The 20,736-nt window shown below is 36.8% G+C and overlaps 1 protein-coding gene across 2 annotated transcripts in view; it reads right to left on the bottom strand.

The window, feature by feature from the left end:
- Positions 1–20,736, bottom strand: part of LOC105469072 (potassium inwardly rectifying channel subfamily J member 2) — a 46,038-nt gene that overhangs the window by 10,287 nt on the left and 15,015 nt on the right. For both annotated transcript variants that reach the window (XM_011719656.2, XM_071083517.1), the window contains exon 3: positions 680–882. The gene's annotated coding sequence lies outside the window, so the exon portion shown is untranslated. The remainder of the gene's footprint in view (positions 1–679; positions 883–20,736) is intronic.

Here is a 20,736-nt window from a genome sequence, read left to right as displayed (position 1 = left end):
CAAGTGCAACTAAATGAAAGACCGTGGGGGTGGAGCCGAATATAAATGCAATGTCAGAACAAAAAAGAACCACCTACAAAAATCTTTCCTTAAAAAGCATCCATTCCTAAAGAAGATTCATGGCATGTAGGCTCACACACAGATTTACTACCTACCCAACCCAAAGTGGCCTGTGACAATGGCTTCTTCGAGAGAGAATTTTAAAACTTGAGGGTTTTCTTTCGTTGTTGTTAAAAAAAAAAAAAAAAAAAAAAAGCAAATTACATGACTCCTAAATATTTTTTGCCAGTCTAAATATTTAACAGGAGTTGGCATGGCAGGGCATGTCATACTACTTCTAAGGGGATGCATTTTTGCAGAACAATTTATTTGAGAATCAATGTTCAGTGAGACAAGATTAATTCCTAAGACCCTCAGCCGTTAAGAAGTGCATCAATCATTCTGCATGTTTTTTTATATTAACATCATGAAATGGATATTGTTTTTGTTTTGCACACACACATATATATATTTTTAAAATATGACTATGTACACATATGCATAGGCATATGTGCGTGTAGTAATATTTTTGAATGCATGGGGGTGCGAATTGGATGGGATGCTTTTCCATTTACAGGCTCCATGGTGCACTGCAGGAGTATACCATCCCCGGCTCCCTGGCAATAAATATTAGAAATACCCTCCATGGTTGTGGCTTCCAAAATCATCTTCACATATCCCCAAACACTTCCTGGAGAGTGGTAATGCTTTGGTTGAGAACTGTTCCATGAAACGCTGATAAGCAAGTTGCAGACTGTTTCCTTTTGAAGTCCGGGTAGCTTGAAGCTGACTTCACCACTTACAGCATTGTCTCTGTGTCCAAGGGCTGTTTGAAGATAATTTCTTCATCAGAGAAAAAAAAAAAAACATTCAAGTTTGAATTTTGGCAAAACTATAAAAAACAAACTAGAACCTCAAACTTCAACCTAGATAGATGACCCTTCCTTTTTAGGTATTATGTTTTGGTGTTTAATGAATTATTTCAAACATTTTAGAAATGTTAGATTTTACTTTCTATATTTTGTAACTTTCACATTTCTTTAATACGGTTTAAAAAATATTCTTCCAATATATTCTGGGAAATGCAGACACAGAAATTAGTAATATATTAGGGTTGTCTAAAATGGGAGAAATTAGATCCCTACAATGTAGCAAGCATTGTATTAGATGCTTTGTATACATTTTTTCTTTGCATCCACATACCAGCCCTGCATGGCGGATGCTATTATCACCATTTTACACATGAGAAAACTGAGCCTAACAAAGTTTAGGAAACATTATAAAGTATGAGTAAGCTATATGTCACTTTTAGAACACATGGGTTTAAAAGTTAATGTGTATCTAACTTTGACACCAATAAAAATATTTGACACTAATTAAAATGTAAATACATATTCTCCTATCACATTTTCATGGCATCCAAAGATAGCCCTTTCATCGAAATTAGATTTGCTTCAGTTATTTTTAATGATTGCTCAAAAAAGTGTGAAAGAGAAATTATATCTGTTGACTATTCTAGGGCTTTTCAGGAGACTTAGACTGTTGCTGTATGTCCTGTGAGTTAAAGATAGAACACAATGTACTATTCTGGACCAGATGTAGATACGCCCAGAATATCACATGGAGTCTAGATGTTTGGTAGAAAAACCAAAAAAGGAACAGGCTGCATCTATATGTGGTAAGAGTGTAAACATGGTAAAAAGGAAAGATAAATGACGGACGGCAACTTGCTTGTCACTGCCTCCTCTCCCTCCTCTCCCTCCTCCTCCCCTCCTTCTCTCCTTTCTTCTTCCCTTCTGTCAATCATTCAAGGAATGTTTACTGAGCACCTAGTTAATATCAGGCTTTGTGGTAGTGTTAGTTTGCCCTTTCCCCAAAAAGATTTCCTACTCAGAACATTTTCTCAACTAATCTTTGTCCTCTCTCTGCTCTGGGAGCATGTCCTTAGTTTTTCTGATCTTCTCTCTCTGGTCTATCACAAGTTCTGTGCTCCATAATTACTTTATTGTTATTTTTATTTTCATTAGGCTGATTTTGAGAACCGCAAAGAGAATCGCTGACTTTCTACTTACCCTCTACTCCCTCCCTTAAGACCTTCCTCTGAGTTAGAATGTTAAGTCTTGGGAAATGGGCTCGGGTGCCCTTTCTCCCTGCTTTTGTGATACTCTGTGACTGGAAATGGGACTCTAGAATTAAGTGAATATGTGATTTTTCCCTTAGTCAGCTAGTACCTCTACATTTTGGTTTTCTAAGAAAACGGTCATTTGTTGGGCCTTTGATTTTATTGCTTTTGGGAAGCAAACAAACAAAAAAAAAAAATCAGCCACAATGCTTAAGATCAAGATATGTAAGTTGCTTTGAATGGCCTTCTGCAGAATGATCCTTCTTGCTTTGTGTTCGGCAGATACTCATCACTGTCATTGGCACAGCTGTGTTCATTTTTTCATTTCACTGGGCAAGGTTTTTTCTTCTTTCTCTTCTTTTCCTTGTTAATTTTGTTGTTTTGGGTGTCTTGTGAGAGACTGCCACAAAAAGTGTTTTATGCTGCCATTGCTTTGAAAAACACCGATTAGGCAGATTAAATAGATGTAGAGTTACTTATTGCACTTAAATGTCACCCAAGGTAACAGTTCCTCTGCCTACTTACACACAGTAGAATAAACCGAATGACTTAAATGCCAGTTTATTAATGAAGCCCTGCTGAGCTGCATACAGCTGTAAGAATTATAAGTGTCAACCTAAGAATGTTAAGGGTTCAGCTAATATATTGTCTGCCCTGAATTTAATAGGCATAAATCGAAGAATACAAAAAAACAAGTTATCTAAAGATAAAAATGTGTGCAAAACAATTCATTACATATTTCTTAAAGTTATTAACTTTTCAGTGATTAATTCTGGCAATTATTTTTAACTTTGTGAACATCAACTTCATGAAAACAGCTGCACTATACATTGGAATTGCAATGCATGTAACATCTCCACTTAGCCAGTGTTTGAAAGTTTCTTTTGGATGTGTCCTGTGATACTGTGTAATTTATTTATTCCTAGAGACTTTTAAATTGACTTCTGAAGAATGTTTCCTGTATTTATTGTGCCTCCTTTAATTTAAACAAATAATTGTCAATTGTATAACTCACGAGTTGCCACAAATTATTTTGAGGGCCAGATATATACACATATGGAAAGTGAGAGTTATTATAGAAGTTTGGTAATACATAATTTTTTTCAAAGAAGCCTATACCTTGTAGGACAAGAAAACAACAAGATCAGGTACTCACAATACAATGCAAAAAATTAAACATGGATCATTATTAACCCAGATAAATTGCAAAGAAGAGAATTATCATTTCCCCGGTTTAGTGTAGACACTCATAGTGGTTCTATACAGTATAACATAGTGGATAGGATTAACTGGAGTCACAAAGATCTCAGTTAAATGGTGGCTCTGCCACTCAGTAGCAATTTAATTTTAAGCAGGTTTCTTAACATCTCTCTGACTCAGTTTCTTTATGCAAAATGATAGTGGTAATGCCTACTTTAAAGGTTTTGTTAAGGATTAAATGAGACTATAATGTATGTAAAATGTTCATTATAGTGTGTGGCACGTAGCAAAGTTGCTTTTATTTCATTGCTGTTGCTGTTAGAAGAGTTATTTGACTAGGCCGGGCACTGTAGCTCATGCCTGTAATCCCAGCACTTTGGGAGGCCTAGGCGGGCGGATCACGAGGTCAGGCGATCGATACCATCCTGGCTAACGTGGTGAAACCCTGTCTCTACTAAAAACACAAAAAATTAGCTGGCGTGATGGCGGGTGCCTGTAGACCCAGCTACTCTGGAGGCTGAGGCAGGAGAACGACGTGAACCCGAGAAGCGGAGCTTGCAGTGAGCCGAAATCATGCCTCTGCACTCTAGCCTGGGTGACAGAGAGAGACTCAGTCTCAAAAAAAAAAAAGGTTATTTGACCAAATACAGGAAAAGAAGAAAAATTATAGTTACCAAAAAGCAGTAAAAATATTATATGTATATATTTAAATGTACATCCATGTGAGATGTAAACCTTCATCCTGGGCACTGTAAACAAAGGTATATATATGAAGACAGGAATAAACAAGGTGAAGCCATTTATTAAAATTTGTGGAAGGCCTAACTTTTGATTCCTTCTTCATGATTTTATATTCAAACTTTAAAATCACCTAGACTCAAGCCACTGTTAAAATTTAACTGACACTGCACATATATAAATTCAAGTTGTAGTTTCTGTAACAAAGCTTTGTCTTCACCCTGAAATAAGTATTTATTTAGTATTTGTTAAGTTCTTTTTATAAAATAGCCAAAATGATTTACTTCTCAGTGATTGTACTACTCACTAAAGAGCAAACGGTCAGGAGGACTTAAAATACACAACCATGTTATTGACCATACTTTTTCAAAGATCATGGCGGCCCCTTTCACAAGTGATGTTTTTATTAAAGTTTCTTCAGAGATTATCCAGACTTATCCTGAACAATTTAACCTTTCCTGTAATTCTTTAAAAGGAAGACATAAAGTTAACAAGATTGCCAAATGCTGGGTTGGTGGCCTTGAGTATTCATTTTCCTTGGCATTAAAAATATTTATGTTTAATTACTTCACTAACTCATTATCTGGTGAATATAGCAGATGAAGTTTATTTAGTTAATGCGTATCTTTATCCTAAGATACAATGAATTGTGTAACACGAGATAGTTTAGATTCATTTGGTTTAATTAAGGTACTCAGGGTCCTTGTAAATAGGGCCTGAAATAATGACTCACACTTTCTAATAGTTTCTAGATTACCATAGGTTATTTAAAAATTGCTTTAAAGTCCTTAGGGTACATTGCTTACTAATTATGGATGTTAAATGATAATCATGTTTAGTAGAAACCTTAGGTAATTTCATTAAATCACAGGATTAACAAATCCCTTTTTGAACATTTGTATACTGTTGGTGGGATTGCTAACTATTTCATCCACTGTGGAAAGCACTTCATTCCTCAAGGAACTTAAAATAGAACTACCATTCAACCCAGCAATCCCACTACTGAGTATATAACCTGAAGGAAAATAAGTCATTCTGTCATAAGGAACACATGGACTTACATGTTCATTGCAGTGCAATTCACAAGAGCAAGGACATGGAATCAACCTAAATGCCCATCCACAGTTGATTGGATAAAGAAAATGGGGTACATATACACCATAGAATACTATGTAGCTATAAAAAAGAATGAAATCATGCCCTTGGTAGCAACACGGATGGAGCTGGAGGAGATTAAGCAACAAAATGCAAGAATAGAAAATCAAATACCACATATTCTCACCTATAAGTGGGAGCTAAATATTGGATTCGCATGATTGTAAAGAAAGGAACAATAGACACTGGGGATCACTAGACAGGGGATGGTAGGAGGCGGGTATGGGCTGAGGAAACACCTGTTGAGTTCTATGCTTATGGCCTAGGAGATGAGATTGGTAGGGACCCAAGCCTCAGAGTCACACGGTCTACCCGCGTAACAACCCTGCATGTGTACTTATAATACGTTAAGTTGAATCTATAAGTTCAACTTATTATAGATACATAATATATCTATAAAAGTTGAAATTTTGAACTTTTAAAAGTTGAAATTTAAAAAACGTATAAAAGTTGAAATGAAACTTATAAAAGTTAAAATTAAAAAATCAAATTCCTTTTCCATTCCTAGGTGAAAATATATGTGACAATATCAAGTAGACCTTTTTCATCCAAGATTGTCATAGGGAAGAGCATGATAGGAAAACTGTTGAAGACAGAATGGAAAATAGCACAGACATTAACAGAGCTAATTTTAACTTGTGTTTCTGTGTATATGTAAGTGCATAAAGCATGTGTATAGCATGAAAAGTTGGGAAACACGTTTGGTGGTTCCCAGGAGTAGTCAGACTAGGAGGCTTATTAGGTAATAGGCAAGAGTTCCCAACTCAGCCCTAGTGGTCATTTTCAACAAAATCTGAATAGAAGCACTCACTGGGTGAGGAAGACCACTGAAAATACATGCCATACCTCTAAAATATTATTAATGGCATAATTTTAATTTCATCTCTTGAAAATTGTGTCATTCTTGTGGAATCAGTTTGAAGATGTTTCCAATTACTGAAACAAGTAGGAAGAAAGAATATGACTTAATCGGTCTTATGTGAAAGAAAGAAGAATTTCTAAAGGTTTGTTTTTTTTTTAAGGCCCCTAGAGAATTAATTTTTTACATTTACCATCCTGGAATTTCCTCCCAGAGCCCCAGGGAAACTTGTCTGCCCAGAAGTCTAGACACTAAATAAAACATGCACCCAGGTATTATCTTAATCCTTTTAGACCAAGAATCTCAATTTCTTCTATAGCTCTCCAAGAATCCAAGGATTTTTTTTTTCTTTTTTAAATATCCCAATTTTTTATTACATATTTAATAATTCTTCATCTTCTTCAAACAAAATTTTCAGACAAACGTAAAATGAATCAGAGAATCAGGGCTAGTTCTGGAGAATTGTGGGGTTGATAAAACTTGTCTTGGTCTTTCCTACCATTAAGTCACCTACTAAGTTACCTTCTGCTTCTCTTTGCAGAACACTTGCTGTTGGTTACTCTAAACCTCTGAGTATGTAAATAATGCAGTTCGTGCAAAAAATGCAAGTGTCAAAGGAGGGACTTATGGTCTGGAAGCCATTCAAAAATATCAAAGAGATAGATTCTTCAATGGTGTGGAAGAGATATAACCTCACAAGATGTTTCTCAGGATCTGGGGTCAGGCGAGGGACTGATGTGTCCCTTGAAAAAAAAAATGTCCATACCAAGCATGGCAGACCAATGGCAACGACCAGTCTCTCTGCCTAGCAGTTGTTTCATTCATGGCAGATGGAAGGTGAGAGACTAGAAGGAGATAATTTCTCCTTGGTCATTCTCACTTCTGGGAAGGGCTTCACATCAAAACATTCTCTCAGCAGGTTAAACAGTGGATCACTCTGGTTTATGTTCTTCTTCTTGCTTTTGACTGTTGGGCATGAGGAGGAGTACCTTAAAGACTTAATTATGGAACCCAACCCAGCCAACAAAACTCATGGAATAGATGTACTCCTGAAACTGGTATAGCAGTTTAATAACTCAGTTGACAGAAAACCCACAGGACAGACACAAGGAAGGTTTGCCATTGACCCGTTTAGTTGCCTTATATCATGCTTGCTCTTTGTAACATAGACTTTAATTGCGTGGCAAGAATGTAGTTGGAATGAGTAGAATTCATGCATTTTAGCATTTAGGATTCTTTATTTTTTGTTTGTTTGTTTCTTTGTTTTGTTTTGTTTGTTTTTTGAGACCGAGTCTTGCTCTGTCACCCAGGCTGGAGTGCAGTGGCGCCATCTTGGCTCACTGCAACCTCCACCTCCCGGGTTTAAGCAATTCTCCTGTCTCAGCCTCCCGAGTAGCTGCGACTACAGGCGTGCACCATCATGCCCAGCTAATTTTTTATACTTTTAATAGATATGGGGTTTTACCATGCTGGCCAGGCTGGTCTCGAACTCCTGACCTTGTGATCCGCCAGCTTTGGCCTCCCAAAGTGCTGGGATTACAGGCGTGAGCCACCACGTCCAGTCAGCATTGCATGATTCTAGGGAGCTGGAAGGTTGAGGAAATCCTACAGTGGAGGATTTATGCCTTGCATAAGTCAGAGGGAATTCAACTGGCTATACTTCCTTGTAATAAACATATCAAAATGCCTGCTTTTGGCTGCTGTATACATCAGCTGTGGGCAGTGATTAACTCCTGGCCTCCTCTACTTCCACTCATGCCATAAGAGGAGGGGAGAAAGAATCTTTACCGGCTGTAAAGTAAGACATATAAAACAAGGCTAACAAAGCACTGTGTGTCAAGTTGCAGCAGGAGCGATGGCAAATACATGGGAATGAGTCAATGTCGGATTAAAACAAAGAATGTAATTCATGGAAATCTCTCCAATGTACATGTTGGGATGTGCTGAACAGTTGACTTGAGTGGATTTGTAGCAGCATGTGAAGGTGATTTACATAAGTGTGAGCTCATGCCCAGAACACAGATGTGACTTGCAAATTTACAACCCTGGTATCATGGAAGCTGCACACAGAAGCAAACACAATTGATAGTAAACAAAACATTACTCCTTTTGCCTGCTGTTAAATATTTAGTGAACTCCAATACAATGCTGCTAGGATGAGACTTGAATTAGTTAGCCCCACTAGTTGAATTTCTCTGAAGGGCGAAGCCTGTGCCCCCATCCTTACCTGAGAGTGAAAAGATTATATTGTTGCAAATGAGGGTGGTAACTTGGATTCAACTCAAATGGAAAAGTTCAGGAATGTGAACAAAAATAGCAAGTTGAATCAATCTGCCTTCTAGAAGCCTATTTGGTGTGTCCACCTGCAAATGACCTGCCCACACCTCAAAAATCAAAGTGTATTTGTTTCTCTTCAGTTCCCTCCTCTCTCCTGACTCTGTTTCTTAATTCAGCCATGCTGTGATTTTTCCAGCCACCTTCTCCCTTCCCATGATTTAAACAGATGCTGAGGCATAAACATTTCTCTTCTGCCATGTCTCTGGAATTGATCATTGCCTTTCCTTTTAAAGTTCAAGTCCTTCTTACCCCTCATCTGAAATATTGCCATACACTCATAATTGATCAACCCATTTCCTGTTTTCAACTTTTATCCCTTTAATCAGCTCTATGTTTTGTGTGGGGTTTTTTGTTGTTGTTGATTTTATTTTATTTTATTTTATTTTGAGATAGGGTCTCCATCTATCACCCAGGTTGGAGTCCAGTGGTGAAATCCTAGCTCACTGCAGCCTTGATTCCTGGGCTCAGGTGATCCCCTTGCTTCAACCTCCTAAGTAGCTGGGACCACAGTTGTGCACCACTATTCCTGACTAATTTTTGTATTTTTTTTTTTTAATAGAGATGAAGTTTTCCTATGTTGCCCAGGCCAGTCTCAAACACCTAGGCTCAGGTGATCCACCCACTTCAGCCTCCCAAAGTGCTAAAATTACAGGTGTGAGCCACTGTGCCCAGCCAACTCTATGTATTTGACAATTAAGTTTCCCACAAGGCACTATGGTTATTTAAAAAAAAAAAAAAAAAAAAACTTCAGTCATTGCTCAGGACCTTCTATTTCAGGTTACTTTTCCTTGGCCTACCATTTAAAATCTGCAAGCTACTTTTCCAGTTGCATTCCCCATTAATGTCTACATTTAGCTCCCCTAGAACAGGGTTTCTCAAGGAAGCACTATTTCCATATTGGACTAGATAATTCTTTGTTGTTGGGGTCTGTTCTGTGCATTGTAGAATGTTTAGCAGTATCTCTGTTTTCTAGCCACTAGATGCCAATAGCACCAACTGCCCAGTTGTGACAACCAAAATCATCTTCAAACATTGTGAAATGTTCCCAGGGGGTAAAATTCCTGCCCCAGACAAAATGGGTCTCTTGTGGTTGTCAAGATATGCTTTAGGTTTCTCATGTCTACATGTGTGTTTGTAGTGGGCCATTTGCTTGGAACGTCTTCCCTACCACATCTACCTATTAAAGTCATATCCATCATTTGTGGTTTAACACAAGGCTCCTTATTACCAAAGTCCTCTCATTGTTTTAACCACTGTCCCTTAATACAAGTGGTTTCCTTTGGAATGACATAACATTTTACATATTTCTTTTTATTTATTTACTTCTTTATTTACTTTGGGGTTTTCTGGTTTTTTGTTTTTCAACTTTTATTTGAGAATTGGGGTACACATGCAGGTTTGTTACAAAGGTGTATTGCATGATGCTGGGGTTTGGTGTGTGAATGTATCTGTCACTCATGTAGTGGGCATAATACCCAATGGGTAGTTTTTCAACCTTTGCCCTCTTCCCTTCCTCTCCTCTTGTATTCCCCTGTGTCTGTTGTTCCCATCTTTTTGCCCAACACTTTACATAGTTCTTAAAACATTTATCTTAATTTTTACATTTTTCTTTTAATTTGGCTGCTAAAAAATTAAACACAGAAGCAAAGTTCTGGCCTTTATTTAAATGTGTAAATATTTATAGCCTGACTTATGTAAGCTACTCTATATTTTGAACTTTACTTTCTCATTTTTTTTTTTTTTTTTTTTTTGCCCCTAACAAGCCTATTGTATCTTCTTGTATGAAATTTTTATGGGTATATAAGTACTAAAGTAATTGGCCTTATGTAATTATCTCAAAGTTATCTCACTGATACATGCAATTATATGATGTTCTCTTTTATCAAATGTGACAGAAAATAAACCACAGCCTCTTTAGAGAGAGAAAAGAACACACACAAAAACTAGAGCTGGCTGGATCTTAGAAGCCATCTGGTCCTTCATCTTCCCGTTTACTTGAGGTAACGGGAATAGGAACATTGGAAGGACAAATGGCTTTCCCCAGGTGGTAGATACAGTCTTTTACCCACAGTGCCTGCTCAGAATTTATTGCGTTAGACTAGTTATTCCTCATGTGGGGTCTTCAGACCAGCATCATGTGCACAGCTTGGAAACTTATTCGAAATACAAATCCTCAGGCCCATCCCCAATGTACTGAGTAATCCCAGCTCTTTGGGAGGCCAAGGCAGGTGAATCACGAGGTCAGGAGATTGAGACCATCCTGGCTAACAGGGTGAAACCCCCATCTCAACTAAAAATTCAAAAAATTAGCCGGGCGTGGTGGCAGGCACCTGTAGTCCTGGCTACTCAGGAGGCGGAGGCAGGAGAATGGCCTGAACCTGGGAGGCAGAGCTTGCAGTGAGCTGAGATGGTGCCACTGCACTCCAGCCTGGGCAACAGAGCAAGACCCCATCTCAAAACAAAAACAAAAACAAAACAAAACAAACCTCTGGGGATAGGGCCCATCTATCTGGGTTTGGTATAGTGTGGGGGTCCTCAAATCTGAACTTATCAGGATAAGTTGGAGGATCTGTTCATATAGACTGGTTATTTACTATGTGCCATATTTAGTGAAAGTTAAATTGTTGTGGATTCTCAAGACCAGATTGTGAAAGGCAGCTGCACTCAATATCAAATTAACCACCTGACCTATTTCTTGAAATATAAAACTTAATCCAGAGATCCTCTGTTTATACAATAAAATGTTTTACTCTAATATGGTGGTTTCTGTTTCATCTTAAGATAGCATAATAAGTTTGCATCAAGTTTAAAATAAAGATCTAACATTTATTTGATGTTGATTTTTATCATGTATTACAGGGAGCAGGAATTCTAAGATTAGGAATAGGAAGGCAGGAGAGAGAGTTGAAAGCATGTTAAGCTTTTGTCTTAGTGAGGAAAATAGATATAAATGCTAACAACTCATAGGCATCTTCAGAATGATTTGTTGTAACACAATATAAATATAAGACAGCCACTAAAATAAAAGAAATAATATGTGTATTTATAAGCCAGTAAAAGAAAAAATAAAGGCAAATATGTCAATGCAGTAATGAATGGGAAGGAAAGAAGAAAGGAAAATGCAAAACATGTCAGTGTTTATAATTATTGTAAATATTCTTCTCAAATTTTGTATTTAAATAACACATAAAAATGGCATAGAAAGGTAGAAAAATGAAGGAAGACAAAAAAGTTAGACTGGACCAATGCCAACAAAACTGAAATAGCATTACCATATTAACATCTGACAAAAAATAATCTGAGACAAAAAGTAAAAAGAGGGTTATTTTATTTGGTAAAGTTACAATACTCTGATAAGATTTGACAATCATGAACCTGGATGTACCTAACAAAATATCAATAAAATAGGAAGCAGGTGCCATTAAAAATACAAGTAAAATCAGAATATTTAACCATCATGGTAGAGACTGGAACACACTTACCTTAATACTCAAGAGATTAAACAGATAAAAAGTATTTAAAATTTTGAATATTTGAATTATACAGTTAACAGCCATACAGATATTTAAAATGTGTACCTAACAAAAGGGAATGTACTTTAATTTCAAATAGCCATGACGTATTTATTAAAGTTGGCCATTAGATTTTAAATAAAATATTTCATATCTTCTGACACAGTTCAATAAAACTAGATAATAAAAATAAAAGGAAGGAGATAGCCTCCTTTCACAAAAATAAAACAAAACAATAAATAAATATCCAACTGGATGTATTAAAATGCTGTTTTAAATAATCTTTGGGTTATTAAACTACTTAGAAATTTTTGAAAACCATGAGAATGCAACGTGCCAACACCTATGATTTTCGTTCAAATGGTACTCAGATGATATTTTAGAGACTTTAGTGCATTTATTATTGAACAAAAAAGAGTATAGGAAATATCAACTATGTGTTCAACTCAACAATCGTGGATAAGAAACAAAAAGTTATATATTTTCATTGTAGGAAATATTAAAATGATAAATAAATTATTGGAGAAGAAAATAAGAATCACCTACAATTATTTTTTTCTTCCCCTGTAATTATAACATATATAATGGACATCATTTTTTTCCTCCCCTGTAATTATAACACATATAATGAACAAAAAGTAAATCAGGACAAATGCCCCAAATTGTGTGCTGTCTCTACAGTTTCAGGGCTGAATTTCTCCTTTGATCTTAAGAAAGTCACAAGAGAGACTCACGAATGAGGACTCTGACAATCGCCATGGAGCGCCTTTAGTGTCATGCATGTACACGTAGAAGTTGTGTGTGTGTGTGTGTGTGTGTGTTTGCACCTGCACGTGTTATGGTGAAGTGATGGACAAGTTGAACCTCCTCAAACCTCTTTTCAGGAATACTACTTTCTTTTTAAAAGATTTTTGCAAAGGAAAATACATGATTCATTTTAGCAGATTTGCCAGAAGGATTTCAGTGACATGAATATTTGGTAAAGATTTAGCCTGCAAAATGAAGTCATGAAAACAGCAAAGGAAAAAATATACCAAAAGAAGTACTAGGAAAAGAATGCCCTGAAGTCCATTGAGGAAAAAAACCACCTTGGACACAATGTAAGAAAGGAGATTTTCTTATATAAGGAATCCTGATAGAAACACTACTAAACCTCTGCCAAACAGCAGGACACCCTGGTTTGGCTAGAAGTTCTGGGAAAGGCCACCTCCTTCCTCTTGGAAGGCAGTAGTCTTGTTTTTGGTAAATAAAGTCGTTTGGTTCAGCAGAGGGCATCTAAAACACTGAAGGCGTTACTTGTCTGGACATTGATTCTACTAGGATGTAGGCCAGAAGATTACACTCTTCTTTTCAGAAGAATGAGAATAAGAAGTGACTAGCATGTCCAAACAAGCTGTGAAATCTTATCCCTCCTGCCCCCTGAATAGAGTCCAATGCCCCAAGATAAAGGAAATCCACTCTGTAATCCGATAGGCTTGTTACTGAGCATTTTGCCAAGAACAACACCTTCCCTTCACGTAGTACCAGGGTCCAGGTGCATAAACTCCAGCCTAATAAACTCAAATACAAAAAAAAAAAGGAAAAAAGAAGTGAAACCTCTTGACATTTGATATAATGTGACTATGGATTTTCTCAGCAAAGATGGAGAAGAATGTGCTTACATGTGTTGCACAAACACTTTACTGCAGGTCTTTTGGCTTGGTTGCTAAGGTCAGAGGACAAACATAGAAACCCAAAATTAGGTTACTGTAATTGTTCCCATTCTCTCTCATGCCACTGAGAGCTCTTCAACAAGCCTACCTTTGAATCTCCAACACCTATCATAGTTCTAGTCATTTGATGGTTGGTAAGCATTTTTCAAAATGAGAAAAGCGTTTTGTTGTGGTTGTTATTGTTGTTTGATGGACTTAGGTATTTGTAATTTAGGGTAAAAACTGTCTATCTCAGAAAATAAAAAATTGCTACTACAAGTATAAGATAATACATATAGTACCATATCATTTGTAAAGCACTTTTACATAAACCATTTTCCTTTAAATCTCACAAATTCTGTTTTTATTTTTATTTTCTAGTGAGCCAAACAAGGCTCAAAATTTTTAAGGAACTTGCGGAAGGCCACTTTTTTTCACAGCCATTTCTCTGTAGAAAATGAATGAGCTTGCATATAACATTTTACTAAGTGGAACTAAATATATTTTACTACAAAATAAAAAGGGGAGACATCAAACCTGCTGCAAAAAACCTGTAGAAGTTCATTTGAGAATTTCTTAGAATTGTAGATTTCCTTAGGAGGAATATACGTTAAATCATACACACACACGTGTGTGTGCACATGTATATATACACACATACGTACACATATATGTATATGTATGATCATATTTAACATATATGATCAAAATTATATTTTTTCAAAAGTTGTGCTACCAAACCAAAAAAGGTGTCAGTGGTCCAGAGGGTTGGACTGGGAAGTAGGTAGGGAGCTGGACAGAAGTAATATGTACTGAGCACTCAATTTCCAAAATTTGAAAATTAGTAAAATTCTTCTCTAAGAGTTAGAGAGCAAAATCAGGGCATGCTTCATCAAAACAGAGATAGGCAAGTCCTTTAAAAGACACAATAACAAACACAAAAGATGTATGCAATCTAAAGAGAAACTGGAGTATACATAAATATATAAAAATCAACTCAAACATTTAAAACATTAGCTCAAAATGAATTAAAGATTTAAGTGTAAAACTCAAAGCTATAAAACTACTAGAAGAAAATACAGGGGAAATGCTTCATAATATTGATCTTGGTAAAAATTTTTAACAATAAGATCTCAAAGCACAGGCAACAGAAGCAAAAATAGACAAATGGAACTACATCTAACTAAAAAACTTTTGTACAGCAAAGAAAACAATTAACAGAAGGAAGAGACAACCTACAGAATGGGAGAAAATATTTGCAAAGTTTACATCTGTCAAGGGATTAATATTCACTTGTATAAGAAACTTGACAGCAAATATATATATACTCGAGTTGAGAACTTCAACTCTCCCTCCCTGAGGAGTTTTGGACCGTGTTTTTAAAAAAATCTTTGGCAGGTATGGGGCTGAGAAGCAGGAGGTCACTGATAAGGGCATGGGAGATTAAAAAATTGGGAGATATATATACACACATATATATATACACACACATATATATACATATATATATACACACACACACATATATATATCTCCCAATTTAAAAATGGGCAAAATATCTTAATAGACTTTTCACAGAAGAAGACATACAAGTGGCCACCAGGTATATGAAGAATACTCAACATCACTAATCATCAGGGAAAGGCAAACCAAGACCACGATGAGATACCACCTCACTCCAGTTAGAATTGTTGTTATCAAAACAACAAAAGAAAACAAGTGTTGGCGAGTATGTGAAGAAAAGCAAGCACTTACACATTGGTAATGGAATTGTAAAATTAGTACAATCACTACATAAGCGGTACAGAATTTCGTCAAAAAATTGAAGCTAGAACGACTGTATGATCCAGGAATTCCACTACTAGATATATATCCAAAAGAAATAAAATCAGTGTGTCTAAGAGATATCTGTGTTCCTGTATTTATTGCACAACTATTTACAATAGTCAAGATATGAAATCAACCTGTGTCCAATAACAGATGAATGGATAAAGAAAATGTTCACACACAGACACATGCACACCATGTAATACTATTTAGCCATTTTAAAAAAAATGAAATCTTGTCACTCGTGGCAGCATGGATGGACCTGGAGAGCATCATGTTCAGGAAAATAAGCCAGACATGGAAATACAAATACTGCATGATATCACATATATGTGGAATCTAAAATAATAAAAATAAAAGTTAATATCATAGAAGCACCAAGTAGAAGAGTGTTTACCAGAGACTAGGGAGGGGTAGTAGGGGTAAGGGAGGATAGGGAGGGATTGATCAATGGGTACAAAGTTAGATAGGAGAAGTAAGTTCTGGTGTCCATTGCACAGCAGGGTGGCTATGGTTAAGAATAAAGTATTGTATATTGCATCATAGCTAGAAGGTGTTATAGGGCTGTTATGTTCAAGTGCTCATCGAGCAGTAACAAGTCAATATACCGAGACAGCGGGAGTTGCTGCAGAGAAAGAATTTAATAATCACAGGGGCATCCAAATGAGGAGATAGGAGAGAACCTCAACTCTACCTCCCTGAGGAGTTTTGGATTGTGTGTGTGTCTTTTTTTTTTTATTATTGTTATTGTACTTTAAGTTCTAGGGTACATGTGCACAACATGCAGGTTTGTTACATATGTATACACGTGCCATCTTGGTGTGCTGTACCCATTAACTCATCATTTACATTAGGTATATCTCCTAAAGCTATCCCTCCCCCTTCCCCCCACCCCACGACAGGCCCCGGTGTGTGATGTTCCCCTTCCTGTGTCTAAGTGTTCTCTCATTGTTCAATTCCCACCTGTGAGTGAGAACATGTGGTGTTTGGTTTTCTGTTCTTGCAATAGTTTGCTGAGAATGATGGTTCCCAGCTGCATCCATGTCCCTACAAAGGACATGAACTCATCGTTTTTTATGGCTGCATAGTATTCCATGGTGTAAGTTTGGCAAGTATGGCGCTGAGAAGCAGGAGGTCACTGATTAGGGCATGGGAGATAAAATCATAAATATGTAGAAACTGCCTTGTTGCACTTAGTTCCTCAGAGGGTTCTTCACACTGTCTGGTGTCAGTGGGCCCTTAGAATGCAAGATCTGGAAAACATCTCTTAATGGAAACTTGAGGTTTCTGAACATTGAAGAAGTTGTCTGTAGAAGTTAGGAGCTTGTGATGGGGCTACGTGAATTTTAAGTAGTAGGAAGCAAGAAAGAAGTAGGCTCTAGGGAAACCTGATTAATGCTTAGCCATGCTTCTACTCAAAGCTTATGCTTTTGGTAAGAAAACTGACAATTTAGTTTTATTAATTTTATGAGGACAGTTTTAGGGCTAGGCTTTTAAATGTTCTCATCACAAAGAAATGATCAATACCTGAAGTGATGTATAAGCTAACTACTTTCTTTTGATCATGATACAACATAAATATTTATTGAAACACCAAATTGTACTCCATAATTATGTACAATGACAATGTATCGATTTAACAATTAAAAAAATAAAGATCAAGGAATCAAAAAAAAAAAGGATAAGATGAAATCTCTGGAAAAGGTAAACTTACTTTGTTAGTGGTTTCCTGGGGCCAAGGTGGGGCTGAGAGGGGAGGATTCTCTGAATCAAGGTACAAAATAAATTTGGAAGATGATGGTAATGACCGTGGTAACAGTTACAAGAATGTATAAATTTATCCAAAGCATAGAAATGTACACTTAAATAACTGCATTTTATTGCATGTAAAATATGCCATAAAGAGATAATTATATAAAAATCACAGATGAAACGAGAGAAAGATTTCCAGACCTCTGAAATGTAACTTCAAATGGACTGTGTATATTCACTTATGTAAGTAAAGAATGTTTTAATTAAAAGGGAACAGAGAAGGATGATACTAGTTGGCCTTGGAAGTATCTGAAAGAAGAATCCCACAAGCTAAAATGAATAATGCTGATCCAAGCATTGTTCAGGGCAAAAGAGTTCCATCCGATGATTCAACATGACCAGTTCTTTAGTCTGATTCCCAGTTGAGTTAGATGAAAGATGCTGTCTTTGTTTGCTAACATCCTACAATCCTACAGTTAATTCACATGACTTCTCCTTGCTCTATTCCCAAGCACCATGAAAAATTCACAGAGAGTGAACATACACTGACTGTAGTCTTCAAGTGTGTGGTTCCCTTAGCATTCATACTTCTCATTGTAAATAAATATTTTAAGACCATACATCTGGATCCTAGGGCCAGATGTGCTGATGGAATCAGATGTTTGAGCTTGTGAGACTGGAGGCAAATGCTGGACTGAGTTATTTAAACTTTATTACTTTATGTATCTTAGTGGCACAGTTATTGTACAATTTTTCTTTTAATCTGTGGAGTTTTAAAGCTGACCATTTCTAACAACAAGGGTCTTGCTAACCACAGGATCCTTTGATTTGCCCAGCACCTTATTGGGTTTCAAAAGGTGAAAAGAGTAGATCTCACTCTTGGTGGTGACAGATAAGAGAACGAAATCCCCATAGAAGTCCAACCTGCAAGATCAGTTTGATGTTTCGTGCAGAGTGTGTGCTGAGAGCCCCTCTTCCGTCTTCCATATAACATTATCTATAAAACCAATATTTCTTAATAATGCATTTTCATGTTATTTTGGAAAAACTCAAAGAGGAGTTGAGTTCTCATCGTGGGTTGATGTGGGGCAAAAACCAAAAAAAAATCAACAATAGAACAAAACAAAACAAAAACGCCAGAAAACAATGCATCGGAACTCAAAGACAGGAAGAGGACATGGCTGACATTTAAAGCTTTATTTGAGGAAACTCCTTTTGTGCTTGTTATGTACCTCTAGGTAAAAAGACCTGGAAATTCTAGATTCATTTAAGTAAAATTTTCCCACCTTAAACAGCCAAGGACGTTCTTCAGTTCCATTATTTTTCTTTCTTTCTTTCTTTTCTTTTTTTTTTTTTTTTTGCAAGCATGTAACTGGTTTCAGTAAGCATTTAAGAAACATGGCCAGTCTAGTTTTACAAACAACACTAGCTGAACCAGCCACATTTTTTACCTGCAGGCTGCCAGCTTTCCAAAAAGGGAAAAATCCTTTCATATTTTACTTATACAAAAGACTTATTTGCCTTGCAGAAAGTCTCAGCCTCGGGTTCTCACACGTAGTCCTCCGAATCAAGAGAACAGACAAGGCATATTCACGAAGAACACATAGGATTATATTTTTGCTCATCGGACACACCTTGTACCTTTGCATTTTCCTTTTTAAGTAAATTCTATATTGCACTCAACTTCATGCAAATCACTAGCAGGAAGTAGCAACCTAAGAACAAGTACATTTCAAATCATGCCAGCATGCAGGTTCAGGATTGCCCTGTTTCACTAAAGGATACTAGAAAGAAGATGTGTCATTTTCCACAAGCAAATGTAACTCATCAGCCCTTCAGAAGGTATAAAGACCAGAGGCAGACCCTCTAAAAATTCTAAATTCTAAATTCTAAACCCTCTAAATTCTGAATATTTCCCCCAGGTAAATATTGCAATGGGACGACTGTTGAGGTACTCTCCTCCCACCTTCCTCTATTGTGAAAGAAGCTGTTTATTGCAAGTAGCAACAGGATTTCTTTAAAAAAGGACTTTGTTGCCCTTCTCCGCTAATTGCTTTTTTGGCATTCTCCTGTCCACCTCTTTTTATTTATCCTGCAAAATGATCATAAACCTATAGAATGTTTTAGACTGCAAATGCCAAAAGGCAGAGCAATTTCAGTAAGCCTGGTGAACCCAGATGGCCTGATATGAAGATCCCCTGGAAACAGACTTTGTTAGAAAAGACTCCACATGCAGACGTCAAATGTGAACCAGGGAAAGATAGAAAGGCAGAAAGTCTCGCTCCCCTGTCTTGGTAAATCTGGGCCTCATTTCAATTAAAACTGAAGTGAAGACTCCTCCTTGAATGGTTCAAATGTCTTGAAATGGAAGGGAGAAGTGAGCTGTAGACTGAGGCAAAAGTACATACTGTATTTATAATCGAACACAGCTTTTTATATAATTACATCCTTGTGCACTTTTTATTTTTGGTTCTTAAACAAAGTCACTCAGATGAAATTAAAGAGTGTGCAGGAGAAGGTGCTTCTATGCTTCCTCCAGTTTCTATGGCAACTCGGGGGCATCTTATTCAGCTGCCTCATTGACTGAGTGTGCTCAAGTGATGCTGGCTGCAACTTTAGCGGAGCCTGGAAAAGGCAGGGAGAGTGTTTTGTTGACCTTATGGCCACCAAAACAACTCATGATAGGACTGAAGAAAACCTCTGACATGTTAATTCAACTTTCCCTCGTTTTGTCATATATGGCACCATCTGAGAGTGCTTTTGCCGAGAGTGTTTTGGTAGAAAGGTGTGTATACTTGCCTTTGAAATTTCTCTATTGGTAAATAATCTGTTTTTATGTGAAAGTTCCTAACGCAGCTATCTATATAATGTAAAGGAACCTCCTATATACTATTCGACGAGACACTCTCTTTGCAGGACCAAATGAAGAGTTGCTTAACTGGGACTTTAGATGTAAAACTGTATTAGCAAAAATGTAAAAAAAACAAAATCCAAGTAAAATGACAAAGTCTGAGGCTTGATTCATTTGTTTGTTGCACTAGATTGAATGTTTGCCAAGGGATGTCTTTCTGTCCATGTGTCAGGACTGGGGAAATGCTGAGGCGAAGATGATTCACAGAACTAATAGGAGCAGAATACCAGGTCAGAGCAGTCATTTAGCAGGAGGGAGGGAAAGAACAGAGTTCACGGGAGCAAAGTCCTTACAAGACCAATTTAAACTTTAAGAAGAAACACTTCCAAATTTTTAGGTTAAACATTGCATTAGGTAACCATGCTGTATTATTGTAACTTTATTAAGAGTCACTTCTGAGCACTACTAATTACAGCAACAGCAAACAGAGTGGCAGGCAAATGATAGAGAATTGAAAATGTTTGGGAAGAAGGAAGAAAAGAGGAGAGAAGGGAAGAGGAAGGTAGGAAGAAAAGGAAGGAAGGAGGAAAGGAAGGAGGAAAGAAGAAAGCAAGGGAAGAGGAAAAAAAGAAGGAAGGAAGGAAGAGAGGGAG

Source organism: Macaca nemestrina, chromosome 17 (genome assembly GCF_043159975.1).
Source record: "Macaca nemestrina isolate mMacNem1 chromosome 17, mMacNem.hap1, whole genome shotgun sequence".
In the NCBI taxonomy this organism is placed as follows: Eukaryota; Metazoa; Chordata; class Mammalia; order Primates; family Cercopithecidae; genus Macaca; species Macaca nemestrina.
This window is presented reverse-complemented; position numbering and strand designations above follow the sequence as displayed.